At 42.3% G+C, this 16,953-nt stretch overlaps 1 protein-coding gene across 1 annotated transcript in view; it reads left to right on the plus strand.

Annotated features, from left to right (window-relative positions):
• Positions 1 to 16,953, plus strand: part of SLC35F1 (solute carrier family 35 member F1) — a 458,666-nt gene that overhangs the window by 93,155 nt on the left and 348,558 nt on the right. The gene's annotated exons all lie outside the window — the stretch shown is intronic.

The following is a 16,953-nucleotide window of genomic DNA, read 5'->3' on the forward strand; positions in this document are numbered from 1 at the left end:
TATTTAAATCTCCCAAAATATGTTTTGATCACCCAAATCTTGGACTAGCTGTGAAAATAGCTTCAAAGATAAAAGAATTCAGAAGTAGAATATAAAGATAAAGAGTTTGTACTTGCAAATATGTATCCCCATATACTTTGTTCAGTACAAGACTAGAGCAACTAATGCCCCAAGTTAGACATTTGATCTAATCCAGCCTGTTCTTTCAGTGCCTCCATCTTCCTTGAAACTTTTGTAGCATGTCTTTTTTTTTTTTTTAATGATTTGTTCATTAGCACAGCAGTAATCATGAAAATAGGTCACAGCCCTTTTGGAGTTAAGCTGTTACGTCCCTACAGAGAACAACACTTAAATATCAATAGCGTAACCGGGAAAACTCGGCAGTTATTTCCCTGTTTTCTGCAGCTCAATGAGGAGTTGTTCGATGCAGACCCCATTGCACTCCAGATGAATGGTGGCGATTGTGAGAAAATGATCTCCTATTAATGCAAGATGTCACACTGGGAACAAAGACTAGTTTTTACCATGATGTGATGAGCTCACTTTAATCCCCAATTTGGGAGACTTTGATGCTTGTCCAAGTGCCAGCTTTTGCATATATGACATACCAGGGAAAACTTTATAAAATGTTCAACAGAGCATTAAATATTGATTCATGGCCTCTGAATCCCAAGGTCATATTGGGCGAGATGTCATAATTATCTGCTTTTGCATGCTGTTTCCCTGTGTAACTCCACACCATACTGACAATGCAGGATTTAATGGAGCTAGGACAATCCTACAAGTTTACTTCCAGTAAAAATGTTCCAATTTTTTAAATTGCAAAATGGTTTCAGTATTTGCCTGCATAAAAAGACACACACACACACACACACACACACACACACACACACACACACACACACACACACACACACTCTTTGCTTCTAGATCTTCCATTCCACAAAACCTTTTGTCTTCCTCCTGCTGTGTTCTCAGGGGGTCCTGGCATGAAACATGGTGAAGTTATGAAGCATTGTTCCCCTGTTTACATCTGAGTAGCAGTGGGAAAGACTAGAATGTATTGATCATTCTGGGGTTTTTATTTGGCATGGGCTCTGCAACAATAGAATTCATTTAGGTTCATCTGATACATGAATCTAACCAAAACATGAGAATAAAATAGTCTCCCTGACATTTTCAAATTAAAATATGAAACCATTAGCATCCTCCAAATAGAAAAATACTAAAAAACAGCTTTTGTAGTTAACATTTCTTGCATAATTTTTTTCCATGAAAGTGAAGTAAATACCAGTTCAACATAGTGGTTATCAAACTTAATGGTGGCAGGAAAAGGTACATTTTCTGTAGGTGACCCAGCTTGTCCTCTGTTAGGCAGGAGAGAGTGCCAATTCCAGGAGTCTTCATTCAGAACACTCTGGGACAGATCCAAAATGCTCTGAGAATTGTGGGATTGTGCTTTAGACAGTCTGAATGCCTCACCCTCTTTGTGTGCAGATCCATTAAATGCCTGTATTATTTAATGGGAAGAGAAGAGCCATGGGAATATAGGTCTCCCATACCCAGAACCCAGACCATAAACCTTCATTACAGATTTAAAATGACATCTCATGACAGCAAACTGGAATCCAGCACAGCGTGTGGAGCACTGGTGTAATGAACAGGTGCTCCCTGTGCAAAACATTAATAAGCAGGCAGCTAATTTCTGCACTAGCTTATTATCTTTGAGCAATCTTGAGCTGCTGTATCTAGCAATGTGTGTTACAGTAGTTTATTCCAAGCCAGAGCTCTAAGCCACATGAACATCCGGTTACCATTGTCATTGGAAGATCTAGGAAAAGCACAAGTATTAACAGGGCCTTCTAAATTTCAGACTTTGGTAACTCAGGGCAAGCACAATTCCTCAGCTGCATGATTTGATAGTATTCTGCTATTATTTCAGGCAGGGAGCAGAAGTGCCCGGGCATGCCTCTGATTTCAGGTCGTTTTCCCCAGACCACCAGCACTGTCTCTCTTTTAATACCACTACTACTCAAACACTCTTTCTAGTGCCCTCATCTAAGTGCAAAATATAAGAAGTGAGATGATAAAGCCTTCTTGTCCCCCATTTGAGAGAGGGCAGTTAGTTGAACACTAGCCTGATATTTAGGATTCCTTTTCAGGAGAAATATCTGGAACTACTATAGTTCAAACACAGGCAATGTTATGAGCAGTGGTATCAGAAGATGACATATCTAAAAGAAATAGCAGAGATACCTGGTGTTGGTTTTATCCACAAGAGGATCGATAAGAACTTTAGGGCTATCAGTCTCAAGAGAATAGAAAACAAACTGTAAAGGGCAGAGAAATAAACTGTTCAGGGGAGATTAATTTAGAAAGCATAATAGAGCGGGAATGGGCAGGAAGGTAAGTTTAAGGGCCTTCATTTTTTTTTATTTGGCTTGCTACGTGATAAAAACCAAATTTTATGGTTGATTCTAATCTCATTTACAGGGGTTTCCTCCAGAGTAAATCCTTTTTGCTGTAAAGAAGCTACTCCTGATTTACATAAGCAAGCCAAGAATTGGCCCATTTTCTGTATTCAGACATGACATATGAAGATATAATCACTCAATTAAAAATCAAACAAGTGCTCTTCATTTACTCCAAGCAAAACACTGTAAAAGTTTAGCCTATATTGAAGAGCTACACATTGAAAACACAATCTGTTTTTTAAAAGATAGAATACAGGCCTGACATATTAGTGACTGAATCTAACATACTAGAGCAGCATTAGTGATAAGGTGAGCAGGAGGGAAACAATCACAAGAAAACTTACAATCAAAGTACTGTAATAATAAACATGATAGACAAAGTGCACATCCCTGAATGTCTCTGAATATTTTAACAGAAGTATAGGTAAAATCCAGAATTTCAAACTGTAACATGGCCCAATAATCACATAGATCTTGAAACTGCCACCAAGTCCTAACAAAATCTCTGCCTTCAACAAACCCGTCACAAATAATTCAGAAAAATGGAAATAATGTCTTTATTGTCACCTACAATGATGCCACAGATGTCTTCTGGAGGGAGGTTCTGTTTTGGTTTTGTTTGTTTGTTTAAGCCCATATGTGGATACTTTGTGGATTAAGCTAAATTAGAAAAAGATATTCTTATTCCAGATATCCATATGGTGATTTAATCAGAGAAAAATAGCTATTTGGGGATTTTTTTTAAAGTTAATTTAATGCTTTCTCAGGTACCAACAACCCCTAAGCTTACTGTAAAAAGCTTCCTGGGAATACATGCTTTCATCTGGACTTGATCCAAAACCTATTGAGATCAGTGGAAAAACTCCAGGGAGCTTAATGGTTTCAGGTCCTATATGTGGAAATCTGTTACCCCATCCTCCAAACTGTAAATATACCTTGGTAAACTGGCTGAATGATAAGAAATAATACAGAGCAGATCCAGGTTGTAGTGTAGTGCAGTGCAGGAGCCTTAAAGGCTAAGTACAGCCAGTCAAAAAGTCTGAGGCTGAAACAATTCAATCTTTGCAGGTTAGTCTAAACTTTGTAGATTGAATTGATAAGTAAGTGAATAGATATTCACTTTTGAGGGTAGAAATGCAGCCATATGTATACCTGTAGTGGTACAGGCCAGAGGTCAGGGGATGCTAGAGTATGCCTTCCTGCTCAGCTGGAGCAGACAGCTTGGACTAATGCTAGCCTGCCCACTCTGTGGGGATGGCATGTGGGGAGGTGCAAAGTATCTTGGGATGTTGGGGGACTGTGAGTTAACTTGAATCTGGAGAGGATTTGGGACTGAAGTTCAGTAAACCGATTGAACCTAAATCAATTAAGTCTGACACTATATCCATCCAGGCTTATCCTAAAACCAGTTTTGGCACTGTGCTTCTTTTGCATTATGGATTTAAACCAGTTTCCAATCACTTACACCAATTTCTATAATTTCTGTCCCTAGTCAGAATGTGTGACTAATTGAAGGTCTTGGTGTACTATCCTTACAGGGTCTGAGCATATGCAGGCATATCTTCAGCAACCTTGTAACATATGAGCAAAATTGTAGTGCTCTTTCTGTATAACTCTTCCTCCATCCCTTTGTACTACAGGTCTTAATGTCATAAATGTAGTTTGCTGGCTGCTAAATTTCTTAGCAGAAGTAGAACTTGACTGTGTTGCCAACTAATGAAATCCCCCTGATTTGGTACTGTGCCCACTTGCTCTTCTATGATACTCATTCTGCAGTTACTACAGTCTTTGAACTTCAATGTGTGTCAAAAACCTAACTCCAAGCATAGAGGGCTCTTCTAAATAATAGCAGCTTAGCAACAAGGTGAACTCTTGCTAATTATGTTTCCATCATTCATCAACAGTACGCTTTTGTGTAGCTGTTAATGTGAAATAGCCCAGGGTTGTTATTTTGGTGCACTTCTATAGAATAGGCTCATTGACTGAAGTGCTTGAAATCAAGCCCTTTTTATGTTGTTTTGCTAAGGCCATTGTAGTCTGGGAAGATGAGAGGGGGATGTAAGCCATGACAAGAAACAAGTGGCTAGTTGCACTGTGGAATTGAAGGCCAGCCTCAATTAAATACTGGAATAGAGAAGTCACTGGGCCAGCTCAGAGGTAATATGTAAAGTTGGTATTAAGTTAGATGTCAGTAAGTGCATATAAGTGGGTCTGACTGTGTCTGGGAGAGCATAAAGGCTGTGCATAAAAAGGTCCTAATTATACAAATGCAGCTGATGCCAGAACTGAGCCCTACTCATCAATCATGAGGCTGGGAGAGTGTATAGCAAGTGCTGTTTTTAAAGTTGTTTGGGAAGAGCTATTTTAACTTCTACTGCTGCCACCCTTTTCCAGTTTCTCAGCATGCAGCCTACATCCACCAAACCACCTTGCTTCTGGAGTGCTGGACAGAGATGTCGCAAGCAGGTTCTTCACTCTGGGTAGTAGCTGGGGCAGGCACTGGGCAAGAAGGGCAGCCACCCCTGCCCCCTTTCCAGGTCAGCGCCTGGGGCTGGTGCCCTAGTTGCTCACCCCTAATTAAGTTACTGGTGTCGTGTCCTGCTGTCCTTCAGAGCCCAGATTATTTTAATGTAGCCCTCTACCTTCTGCAACCTAGGAGGCAAAGAACTCTGCTTGTGGCCCACTGCTCATTAGCTCAGCCCCTGGCTGCCACATTTCCCCTCCAAGTGCATGTCTGATGAGCAAGAGTCCTGCTCCAGTTCTGCCTCATTTTGGGTAACAGCAGCTACTTACGTAATGCACTGCCCTTTGTGGTAGAAGCAGCACGGACAGCAGAAGAGAAAATCCTGGCAGCATGGAAAGAAATTTTGGGGCTGTGGCTTCAGCAAAATGACAGATGCCAAATGGGGAATTCCAGGTCTTGGTTTGTAGCAAGATGCCAGATTCCATGAGCTGGCCCATTCATGTGAAGTATTAGGCCTTATTCATTGAACACTCTATATAGCTACTGATTATGTTAAGTTACATGTCAGTAAGTTATCACCTCTGAACTTAATTCTCTGGGCCTTGCTATTATAGTGGGCTTCACTTCATAGCAACATTATAGGATTCATAGTTTCATAGCTGGTAGGGTTGGAAGGGACCTGAGCAGATCAAGTCTGACCCCCTGCCATGGCAGGAAAAAGTACTGGGGTCAAATGACCACAGCAAGGTGTTTGTCTAACCTCCTCTTAAAGACCCCCAGGGTAGGAGCGAGCACCACTTCTCTTGGAAGTTGGTTCCAGATCCTAGCCGCCCTGACTGAAGTAGCGCCTCCTGATGTCTAGTCTGAATCTACTCTCTGCCAGCTTGTGACCATTATTTCTAGTCACTCCTGGTAATGCTCGGGGGAACAGGGACTCCCCCAACGCCTGCTGGTCCCCTCTGACTAGTTTGTAACAGGCCACTAGATCCCCCTCAGCCTTCTCTTGTGGAGGCTGAACAGGTTCAGGTCCCTTAGCCTCTCCTTGTAGGGCCTGCCCTGCTGCCCCCTGATCATGCAGGCGGCCCTCCTCTGAACCCTCTCAATGCTGTCCACATCTCTCCTGAAGTGTGGCGCCCAGAACTGGACGCAGTACTCCAACTGTGGCCTGACCAGTGTCGCATAGAGAAGGAGGATCACCTCCTTGGACCTGCTCGAGATGCATCTGTGGATGCGTGACAAGGTACGGTTGACTTTCCTGACTGCGTCCCCACACTGTCGGCCCATGTTCATTTTGGCATCAATAATGAACAGAGTGCTACACCAACATGTTGTAAGGCAATTTGGGCCAGTACTATAAACCAGTGGTGCTTAACATCCAGCTTGTGATCCAAACCTGGGCCATGTCACCTGGCCTATGGATCTCCTCCATGTCCAGAAATGTGGTGGTTGCTGAGAGGTGGCAACATTAATTGTCGCTTCCCTGCCGCCAAATTTCCTGACCTATGGGGAATCCTATGAGGCAGATGACATGGCCTTGTGCACTAGACAGTTGCACTACACAGGGTCCCTCCATGGCCAGATCTGAAGCGTGGGCTAGGGGGAGCACATGGCCAGATCCAGCAAATGAATTATGGTCATGTGTGGCAGGATCTGTCACGCAGAGCAGAACTGGCACCAGATCACACCCAGAAACTGATCCTGCAATCTGATCCCACACAGGATCAGGACTGCAGACTGACCGTGTGTGTGGGATGTGGCCCATGGACTAGCCCCACACCACTCATCTGTCCTGGGAGCTGGAAGTTTGACTACAACGTCTATAGAGTACTATGGTGTTCTTATAAAGGCTATTTTCCATGCTTCATCATCGACAGTAAAGAGTAAAAAGTTAATTTATATCATGACGTTCCTGTTTTATGGTTTGTACAGTGCAACTGTTGAACTTAACAAGACAGAGCTGTGAGTACCTTCATAACAATTGTTTGACCTTAACAGAAGTTTTTGAGGCCTTCCACAAACCAAGGGCATTTGATAGACTCTTCAGTTCTTCCCTCACAGCAAACTTGTGCAGTTTTTCTTGCTCCCCTGTGTTGTTCTAGTGCAATAACAATATGAGGAATGTTGGAGTCACTTAATCAGTTTCTCTGTTTCTAATTGAATGTGTCAGGCCTAACCTCAACACTAAAGTTTCTGCCCCAATACACTTTTAGTCCTAGTTTGTAAAGGATCACTTAAACTTTATGAGTACATTAGATGTTAACATCACTAATTTTGTCTGCTTCATTGCTTAACTAAGTTCTGGTGCCCATGGCACTTAAGTACAATTAGATTTGTTCATAGTGGGGCAAGGAACGCTGAGGGGATAATTTCTTCCAGTGGAGACATGTACTTAGGCATGGATCACTGATCTATTCTATTTCTTTGGCAAGATTTGTTTTGGGATTTTTATAGGCGGGGGGAAGGGGGAGTTGGGAGGCAGTTTTCTTTTGGAAGGAGGGTAGAGGTTGTTCATCATGCATATAATTTCTGATTGCAGAGTCAGCAACAGTAACTGTAGCAAATAATAATGCTGACACATTCCTTGTTCACACATATTGTTGATGACCGTGTTTATAAATTAGTGGGAGGTTTATGTAAATAAGAAATAAGGAAAACTCCTCCATGTTTGGCCCATGAGTTATGAATGTAGAAAGCAAAAAACCTTTGCTGCAGTTCATATGAAGTACCTCTACAGCCATTGATTTTGTAGATAGGCATTCAGAATAAATTTGGTTAGGAATTATCAGCCAAAATAATTTTTAATTGGAAAATGCTGATTTGTAGAAAACTGTGCCCAGGAGAGCGCTGATTTTGAAGGCTTTCCCCATTGGAACAATTTTGAAAATTTCCAAACTTGTTTGAAAAAGTCCTATTTTGATATTTCCTAAATGAAAATAAAGTTTCTCAGGTGAATTTACTTTTAATTTAGACATATAAGGCAAGATTAACTAACAAAAATGAAGTAGTTGAAATTGAAATATTTTGACTGAGCCACTTTGAAATCTTGGTTTTGGCTTTTATTTTTAATAGAATATCATTCTCCAGAATTGTTGAGATTTTATGGTTTATACAATGCTGTTGTTGACCTTACAAGAAAGTGCTGTGAGTACTTGCATAATGATTATATGACCTTAACAGAAAATTTCAAGGCCTTGAACAAGCTAAGGGCATATGTTAGACTCTTCAGTTTTTCCCTCACAGCAGACTTGTGCAGTTTTGTTTTGTTTTAATATAGGAAAAAAATGTCAATCTCAAAAATTGCCATGGGATGGGAAAACAAGTCTCCTATCCTATTTATGGTTTGTTGCCTTTTAGCACTCATATGACACTTTGTAAATGCCATTAACACTCCTGGATTGGTTATGATGATAATATCTGTTTTGTTTCTTTCCCACTTTTCTTTCTGTCCTCCCCCATTTGTTCTTTATTGCTGCTTTTATTGCTTTCTCCTCATAGTTTCATAGTAGTTTGGGGTCACAAGGGACTTAAATAGATCATCTAGTCCAACCCCCGCCACTGGCCGGAGAACATGCTGGGATCACATGACCCCAGACCAGTGTTCATCCAACCTATTTTTGAATTTACCCAAGGTAGGAGCGAGGACCACTTCCTTAGGAAGTTGGTTCCAGATCCTAGCCACCCTAACGGTGAAATAGTGCCTCCTAATCTCTAATCTGAACCTATTCTCCACCAGCTTCTGGCCATTGTTCCTCAACACCTGTTGCAGCACCCTGCATTTATCTACATTGAAGTCCATCCTATTACCATCGGCCCACTTCTGTAGTCTGTCTAAATGCACCCCCTACGCATCTCCCCTGGTTGCATCCAGCACATTCTGGTGAATGTAGTGTCTGACCTGCTTGCCGGGCTATGGCTGGGAGCCCGGAACATCAGGTGGGTACTTCGGCAAGTGGAGTGGAATTAGGCACAGATGCATATGGGTAAAATAGATTGTTTACTTATGCCGCCGATGCGTGCAGCGCAGGAAGAAGCTGACTTTGATTGCAGTTACAAACGTAGCGAGAGCTCTTTGAGACGAGATGAGACATTCTGTAAACGGCTTATCGAGCATGCGGGGGGGGGTACGTCAGGGAGGTCGGTGACGAGGAGTCGTTGGTGGGTGATCAGTCCGCCAAGTTTACTCCAGGATGCGTGCGGAGTTCTCCAACGTGGGCGGAAGCTGCTCGTGCTTTTGAATAGTTAACAGGCCAATTGCTAGTTGCCAAGTGGGAATAATTTGTAACCGGCCAATGGGTGGCACGCATTTTGGCGCGCATAGTTAGCCAATTACAAGGGCTTGTGAAGTTTAAACAAATGTAGTCGTTGGGCTTGGCGGGCTTTTCACTGTGCTGGGATTTTCCACTGTGCCATAGGCATTTACTTAATGGGTTCTGACGGTGAATTCTGGGCTATTTAGAAGAAAAAAAATTCCCCCCTCCTTCCAGACTGGATTGGCAGCATATAAACACTGCACACTTGTGCACTGCTGCTCTGTTTTTTTCTCCTTCACTCAGCCCATTCATCTGCACCACACACGCTGTCTGAGATATCTGGCCAGACCAGGGATTGGGCAGATCTTGTTGAGCTAGCTACACACAAGGAGGAATGCTCCCCTAATGAGTGCTTGGCTCACTGCTCTAGCTTTGCATTTCAGAAGCACTTAAAGGAAAGAGAGACAGAGCAACACAGGAAGACTTGAGCAAAATTGGCAAATATTTTAAGATTATTTTTCAGGCAGAGCTCTCAAATAATGTGCTAACTCCCACCCCTGGAGGGCTGCATCCATAGGTGTCTGGTGCCTCTTGAGTCGCAGGGGGGGGGTGCACGTAGCCCTCCTGACACCAGTCAGCGACCAGGGGGGTGTCCCCCAGTGGCTGATCCCACTGACCGGTGGGGGGTTCCCCCATGGCTGATCTCACTCACTATGAAAGCAGCTGCACCACTTCTGGAAGTCCCTCAGCCACTTTGGGAAGTGGCGCGGCCACTTTTGCTGGTGGCCCCGCTCCCCAGCCGGCGCTCACACGGGGCGCTGGTGCTTCCACCTGCCCCCACCCACTGGCTAAACAGGGAGTGTGGCCTGTCAGGGGGTGCACCAGTGCTCTCAGGGGGTGCACTTGCACCCCCATGTACCCCATATGCGTCTTCCCTGGCTGCATCCAGCACATTCTGGTGAATTCTAGGTTATTTAGATAAAAATGCTGAGAGCTTTAGGACTTCTAGAGTCTGGATTAATATCCAGAATTTGCATGGTGCTCTGTCTCAACAGAGCTCCCCATACGAAGGGGGTATGTCATCCCTTCTGTCCATAACAGCCTACACCCCAGAATACTGTTCCCTAGGTACTACTGTCTTCCCCAAAGCATTCAGGAATGGAGGACTCTTTGGGTTCATTCAGAGAAGAATGTGAGTCTTATACTTTAGCAAGTATCTTCAAGCGTCAGCTCTTCTTTTTTACCACTTTTGGAAGTCAGCATGTGTAAGCAGTAGTAGGTCTCTAGATTTTAAGGGTGCACCGATATATCAGTTTCCTATCGGACCAGAATCAATAAAAAGAGAAATGACGTTATTGGCTATTGATTCTTTTTGCTCTTTGTAACTAAGAATTATGGCTGCATGCTCAGAGCATCCTGGTGAGCATAGTCCAGTCCCTGTGCCCCACCACTGGCCCAACTATGTGGTAGACTACAGGTCCTGGTGAACAGCAGGAGCGGGAGAGGGCGGCAGGGAGCGGACACAAGGAGCCATGCTCAGCCACAAAAGTCCCATTTCCAGCTCCTGCTGCTGCTGCTTCCATAGTTTGTCAGTACTTCAAAATGACTTGCACTATTACTGAATATTGGTTATCAGATCAGCATTAGCCAGTATGATTGGTTAATCATCGGCTATTGGTATCGGTCAAGACAATCTTTATTGGTGCACCCTTACAAGATCACCTTTCTACTCTATCCTCCCACTTATCTATTTCTCCAGGGTAGGTAAGTTTGTGGGTAATGGTGCATTCACCCCACCCAGCCTACAATATCTTTCCACCCCAGTGTGTTCCCAGTCCATCACTGTCTATACAGCTGCAGCAGCAGGTCCCCAGAGTCCCCACCCCCCATTATGTTTAAGTGTTTGTGTGTGTATGAGTACCATGTTCAGGTGAACTCTGCATTCTGGATTAAATTGCTTGAAATGAATGGAAGTCATTTAAACTTTTAGTTATGTTCTTTAATATTGTAGAAAGAAATCACAGAAGAGCTGTAGAAATGAGTGAATAGTTCATGCAAACATCAAGATCTGTTGGTTAGGAGTTTTTAGGCATGTGGTATAGATGTATAACTGACTTGGAAAACACAAAATATCTTTACACTCCAGTGCCAAACAACCATCAGAAGCAGAAATTGAATTTTCTGACATTTTGTTCTTTTCCTCACTCCCTACTTTGTGCAAATTTGTCTTGAGAAAGAGTATCAGTCTTTAACAAAGCCTAAGAGCTATCCCTTATATTTTTCTCTTTCTCTTTCCTTCATTTAATACCATCTAAGGGACTGTTGAACAAAACAGTTAAATACTTAAAGGCTAGGGACAGACATTCAAAAAGCCTGAGCCTAATTGATCCAACCTTTGAAAGTTAGTCTAACCTGGCTAGGCTGAACCGGCTAGGCTGCACATGCCTGCAGTGGCTCAGGCTAGAAGCCAGGGGGCTCTAGAGCAGCCCTCCATTCCCTTGCACAGAGTTGAGCTGAGGGGGGCATGGCCAGGACTTTCTCATTAGGGAGATCTTTCTCATCAGGGAAGTCTGCCTGCATCATTCCCAGCTTTTTATTGCTGGCTTCTCAAGGGGTGGGAGAGGTTTCAGCCCCCAGACTCTTGTTAGCACTTTGAGACAAGGTGGGGTGTGCAGCGCATGCATCTGTTCATGATATGGAACTTTTCAATCTCCCTCCCTGCTTGTCAGACTGTCTGCAGAAAACTGACAGGCGCGCAAGGTAGCCCAGAGCTTATAAGAGTCTTTATCACTCGATTAGCAAAACAATAGCCTCTCTCCCATTACTTCAAACTCTTCTTAAACAGCTTACTGGGGTGACTTGTTGATTAGCTCCAAAAGCCCTGTTCTGTCTGCCTGCCTCTCCCAGTGAAATTAGAGACACACACACATAGACACCTCTTGGCATTAGCTAGCACACCACTTGCCTAGGGTCTGTGGGGCTGGGGTCCATACTGTGGGTGATGGGAGGGGGGGATTTCCTGCTTGAGCAGCAAGCTGGGGTAGGACAGGGTGAAGCCAGCAGACCCAGCTGTGTCTGCAATCTCTGCCAGAGCCTTATACAGAATTAGCTAGCATACCACATACTGGCTATGGTCTGTGCTATGGGAGAGGGGAGGAAGGGATCCCTGCTTAAGCAACAAGTGGTGAGAGGGGAGGGGGGCACAGGGAAGCCAGCAGACCCTGCTGTGTCTGCAGATCTTTGTCGGAGGAGCTCTGCCCAGGGAGCAGAGGGGAGGGGCCAGCCCTGCTGTGAAGCAGAGAGCCCCACCCAGCCCAGAGAGCATGCTGGGAAGCTGGGGGTGTCTGGTTTATCTTAAACCAGCGAGGGGTCTGGGACAGGCATTGCATAAACTGGTTTGAGCCAAATCAGCTATGTCTGATACTACATTCAACCAGGTTTATCTCAAACTGGTTTCAACCATTTTCAAACTGGTTTATATGTACTGAACATCTGTTTTGTTACAGGTTTAAACCAGTTTCTGATCATTTAAACCAGTTTATGTGTAATGTCTGTCCCTAGCCAAAAAGACTGCATAAATGGACAAAGAGGGAGGAATATTTTTTCCTTTTGTGGTTAATACATGTTGAAAAACAATTGGTGAGTTTCATGAAGGGAAATCAGACCTCCAACCGCAGAACTCCAAACCCAGCACAATATTAAACTTGTAACAGGAAAAAAAAAGTGGAAAAAAGGAAGACTACCTGGAAATGTTGACTAAGACTTTTTTTTCAAAAAGCAGAATTACAAACTTTTGGTCTGTGAGCAATTTCCTGAGCAACTCTAAACTCCGAATAGGGTGATTTAAAATTACAACATCTGATAAGTCCCACCTACAACAGCTTGTTGGTCTGTGCTTTACCATTGGTCCTGAATATGCATCTCAGCAGTGTGTGTGCATTTCTTGCTCCATATCATCCTACTCCATATCTCCGTATTGTCTCTTCCTTTCTTTCTTCTTGGTATCCTGCTTCTCTTTTTTGCACTTCTTAGATGTTACTGAGGTGGAGGAATATTTGGGCTGCTCCTAACCCATCACATACATCAAGGCAAAAGCTGCCGTTTTTCTGACTGCTTTCCTTGCTATTTCCACTTGTCTGTGCCTGTCTAAAGACCTCTAGTGGCAGTTATCTAAATTGTCAGAAGAGTGGGGCAGGATCTTTTTTTATCCCTCATGGAATTGAACTTTAAGGACTGTCTGCTCAAGTCTACTCAGTAATATTGGTTAAAATCTAGATTAATGTCACTGATTTGTTGGCAGCTGTTCTGGATTTAAACCAGTAAAACAAAGAATAATTTAGCCTGTCTCTCACCCATTGACTCCTCAATCTATATTTTCACTGACTACCTGTCTTGTATGCATACCAGCACAGCCTCTGGCTTCTTTACTTTTCATTCCATCCAGGAAGAACACACACCAACTGCTGAAACTTCCTTAGCCTGACGAAGGGTTTTTGAACCCGAAAGCTTGCTTAATAATTGTTTTCCAACTATTTAAGTTGGTCTAATAAAAGATATCAGATTCACCCAAAGAACCTTGTCTGCCTAATTTAGCCAGCTGCATTTTTGACCAATGTTGTTATATTTTTACAGGCATGGGAAGTTCTGAAAGTAAAGCAGTTGTCTTGTTTGAATTTGTTTTATTGCTGTTTTGCCTTCCAACAGCCTGAATGGTTTTTGTTTTTTTTTTTGGTTGTTGGAGCACTTATAGCTCCTAAATACAGCCCACAATCATTTGCACTGTCTAGGTAGTACCTCAAAGGAAATGCCATAGTAGCTAATACGCTTGATTCTTGGAAGTACCTGGATTATTTAACTGACCAGAAACAGCAGCAAGGACAAGGTGGTAAGATACTCCACAGCCAGGGAAATTTAGGAATAGGCTCCTGTTTAGTGACCGCTAATCCAAATAGCATTCTGGTGATGTCTTTTTAGATCCCCCACAATAGGTAGTTATATACTTAAGCTGCGCTTAAGGCTTTGCTTAATGTTGAGTTATAATTTTTCTTGTCTTTAGTAGGGGCTTTAATGTAAGCAGATTTACTGATTATACACATAGTATAATCTTGGTTCTTGGTTCCAGGCTTTAGTGTTTAAGCAGTATTCCTTTGCCAAGGACATAATTTCTCCTTTTCCAAAGGACTGAAGTAGCAGGGAGGGAAATCAAATAATATGATGAAGCATCCATGATAAATACTCTAGGGGAAAAAAGGCACACCATGCATTGTTTAAACACTGGCCTTCGGCATTCAGCTGTGTATGCTTAAATAGCAGTGCTGGTCTTCCTTGCTTGAAGTGATGCATCACAAATTCAGCTGTATGATTGTTGTGGCAGCAGGGTTCGTTGCAAATTATTAATCTTATGGTGCAGATCTAGACACACTTTTCTCAAATAGAGTTTTTCTTATATGGAGGTTCTTTTTGTGATTTTGATTTTACAATTTCTCTTTTTCATAATACCTAATTATTTCCCAATAACAAAACTGTAGTCCTTTTACAGAAAGGCACCTTTGTGCAGGAACATGCCTATTCTTCTGTAAAGATAGTTGAAATTAAAATGAAATCTGGTGACTCCCACAACACATAAATCAAAATTACAGTTTTCTTAATGAATACGTGGGCATCCAATTAATAGAATGTTTTAAAATGAACCTTGACGCCCATGAATAATGGAGTAAAACACACAAGAGTTAAGGAAGGAGGGCGCTTTTAGAATTTTAATGAGCTCTGAAGCAGCTTGCGAGTCAGTGATATTTTTGTATGATCATTTTCCTTAAATTAAATGTGACAGTGAATTCATATACATGCTGCATGACATAACATGTTTTAACCTTTAACTGTCCTTCAGTAGATAAAAATCTTTTACCAGGTGGAAGAAAATATTAGGCATATCCAAACAGTCATGATAACAAAGCTTATTTTACTGGAGCCATTGGCCCTGAATACACAGCTGTTGCCAAGGCCTAAACTTACACATGTGTTGAACAGCTGATATCTTCTATCCCTTGACCCCAGAAATGAATGGGCTGTCTGGTGGCACTTAAGATACATGACTTCTTTCATCACTGTCTCCTTCAGTAAAGTCACCTGGATTTCCCTATAAGTTAAACAGCTGCTATTGATAGTATTTCAACAATATAATCCCTTTTGTTAATAATGTGCATACCAGATATAACAAGTATATCCCACCTTTGTTTTTTTCAGATCTGTATTATATATCAGGCCATGCAATTTCTAGAATCTGAGCAGACAATCTGAGCAGGACTATGAACAGTAGAGATCACTGTAGGACTAACAGACCTAGACAATGAGAAGCATACTCTTGAAGTGTTTTTGAGGGAGAGTAGATGGTCATACAAGATGATCCAAAAAGGGAAACTTCATTTTACAGCACATTCAGTATTATTTTTAGGGGGTCCTTATTTTTGTTATGCACCTTTTTCTTGTAAATCCTAATCTGAGCCGTCTCAGTTGTTGATCATGGTGAATGTTGCTCACTTTGCATTTAGGAAAGGGACTATTATTTATTGTGTCTGCAGCACCTAGCACAATCATAACCTGTTTGAGCTGTATGGGCAATATCACAACCAAAAAACTAATAATAATAATTGCTAATAAATAAATACTAAATGCCAATAATAATAATAACTTTTCTTATATGTTTAATAGAAACTAAACTAAATATGTGAATCCTAATTCAAAGACAAAAGTGAGATTTTTTTGTTGGGTTTTTTTCTTCACACAAATAGATTTCTATTTAATTTAATTATTTATTGTCACCAATGCAGGGGGCTGGAGCTGATGATTTTGCAAGGTCCCTTCCATCCCTAATGTCTATGAAATCCATGAAACTTTTTTATTAGCTCTGAAATGGACAGCTCAATCTGAATAGGTAGGCAGGGTGTTGCAGGCTGTGATATTCTGACTGTCTTCCATTCCCACTAACCACAGAAAGAAATGAGGATCCCCTTATAGGAGTTTAGGTCAGCAACACCCCAAACAATCAACCCATTAGTCTAAATCCAGGATAAAGTGAATTTTCTACACTGGCTGCACTATCACGTTCATGAACATTATGAATCAGAGGAGAGCAAATAAAATGTTCTTTCCCCATTTTAAGTTTTGCTGGTTTGTGGAGGGAGGATGATGGCACACGTGAAAACTTACAGTTCATAAATGCTGATATGACTCTCATCCTAGAACGCTGCTCACTTGGGAACTTTGCTTCCACCTGGCTGCTACATTGCTCACTCTGAATGAAGTATAGTCAGTGCAATCAGCAGAAACACACCATGGCACATGCCAAGAGAGAGGGCAATTTTCACAGTACCATAGAAGAACATTAACTTGCTGGTGAGCATTAGATGCTTTGAACACATAATGTGAAATATAAACAAACACGTGCGAGTTCAGCAGATCCACTTCTCTGCACGTTGGGCCACTGTATAAATGTGATACTGCATTTGGTGGCTTTTCTTCTTTTTATGCATGTTTTGATGTAGACTGCGGTTAGAGAACAAAGAGAAAAGCTGTCACATGCTGAGTCTCACTTTTTGTCTCCAGCATTTTTCCCCACAAGGGCAATTGGGCTGCTGATGGAGAAAGAGGCAGGGAAGGCTAGAAAAAAAGCCTTTGTTCCAACTCCCATGCCAGCTGGTGTACAGGCCTAAAAAAGCAACCCTGTACCCTGTAAGAGGTCATTGAGTTCCCACTCTGTTTTTCCCCT

Source organism: Alligator mississippiensis, chromosome 1, assembly GCF_030867095.1.
Source record: "Alligator mississippiensis isolate rAllMis1 chromosome 1, rAllMis1, whole genome shotgun sequence".
NCBI classification, from domain to species: domain Eukaryota; kingdom Metazoa; phylum Chordata; order Crocodylia; family Alligatoridae; genus Alligator; species Alligator mississippiensis.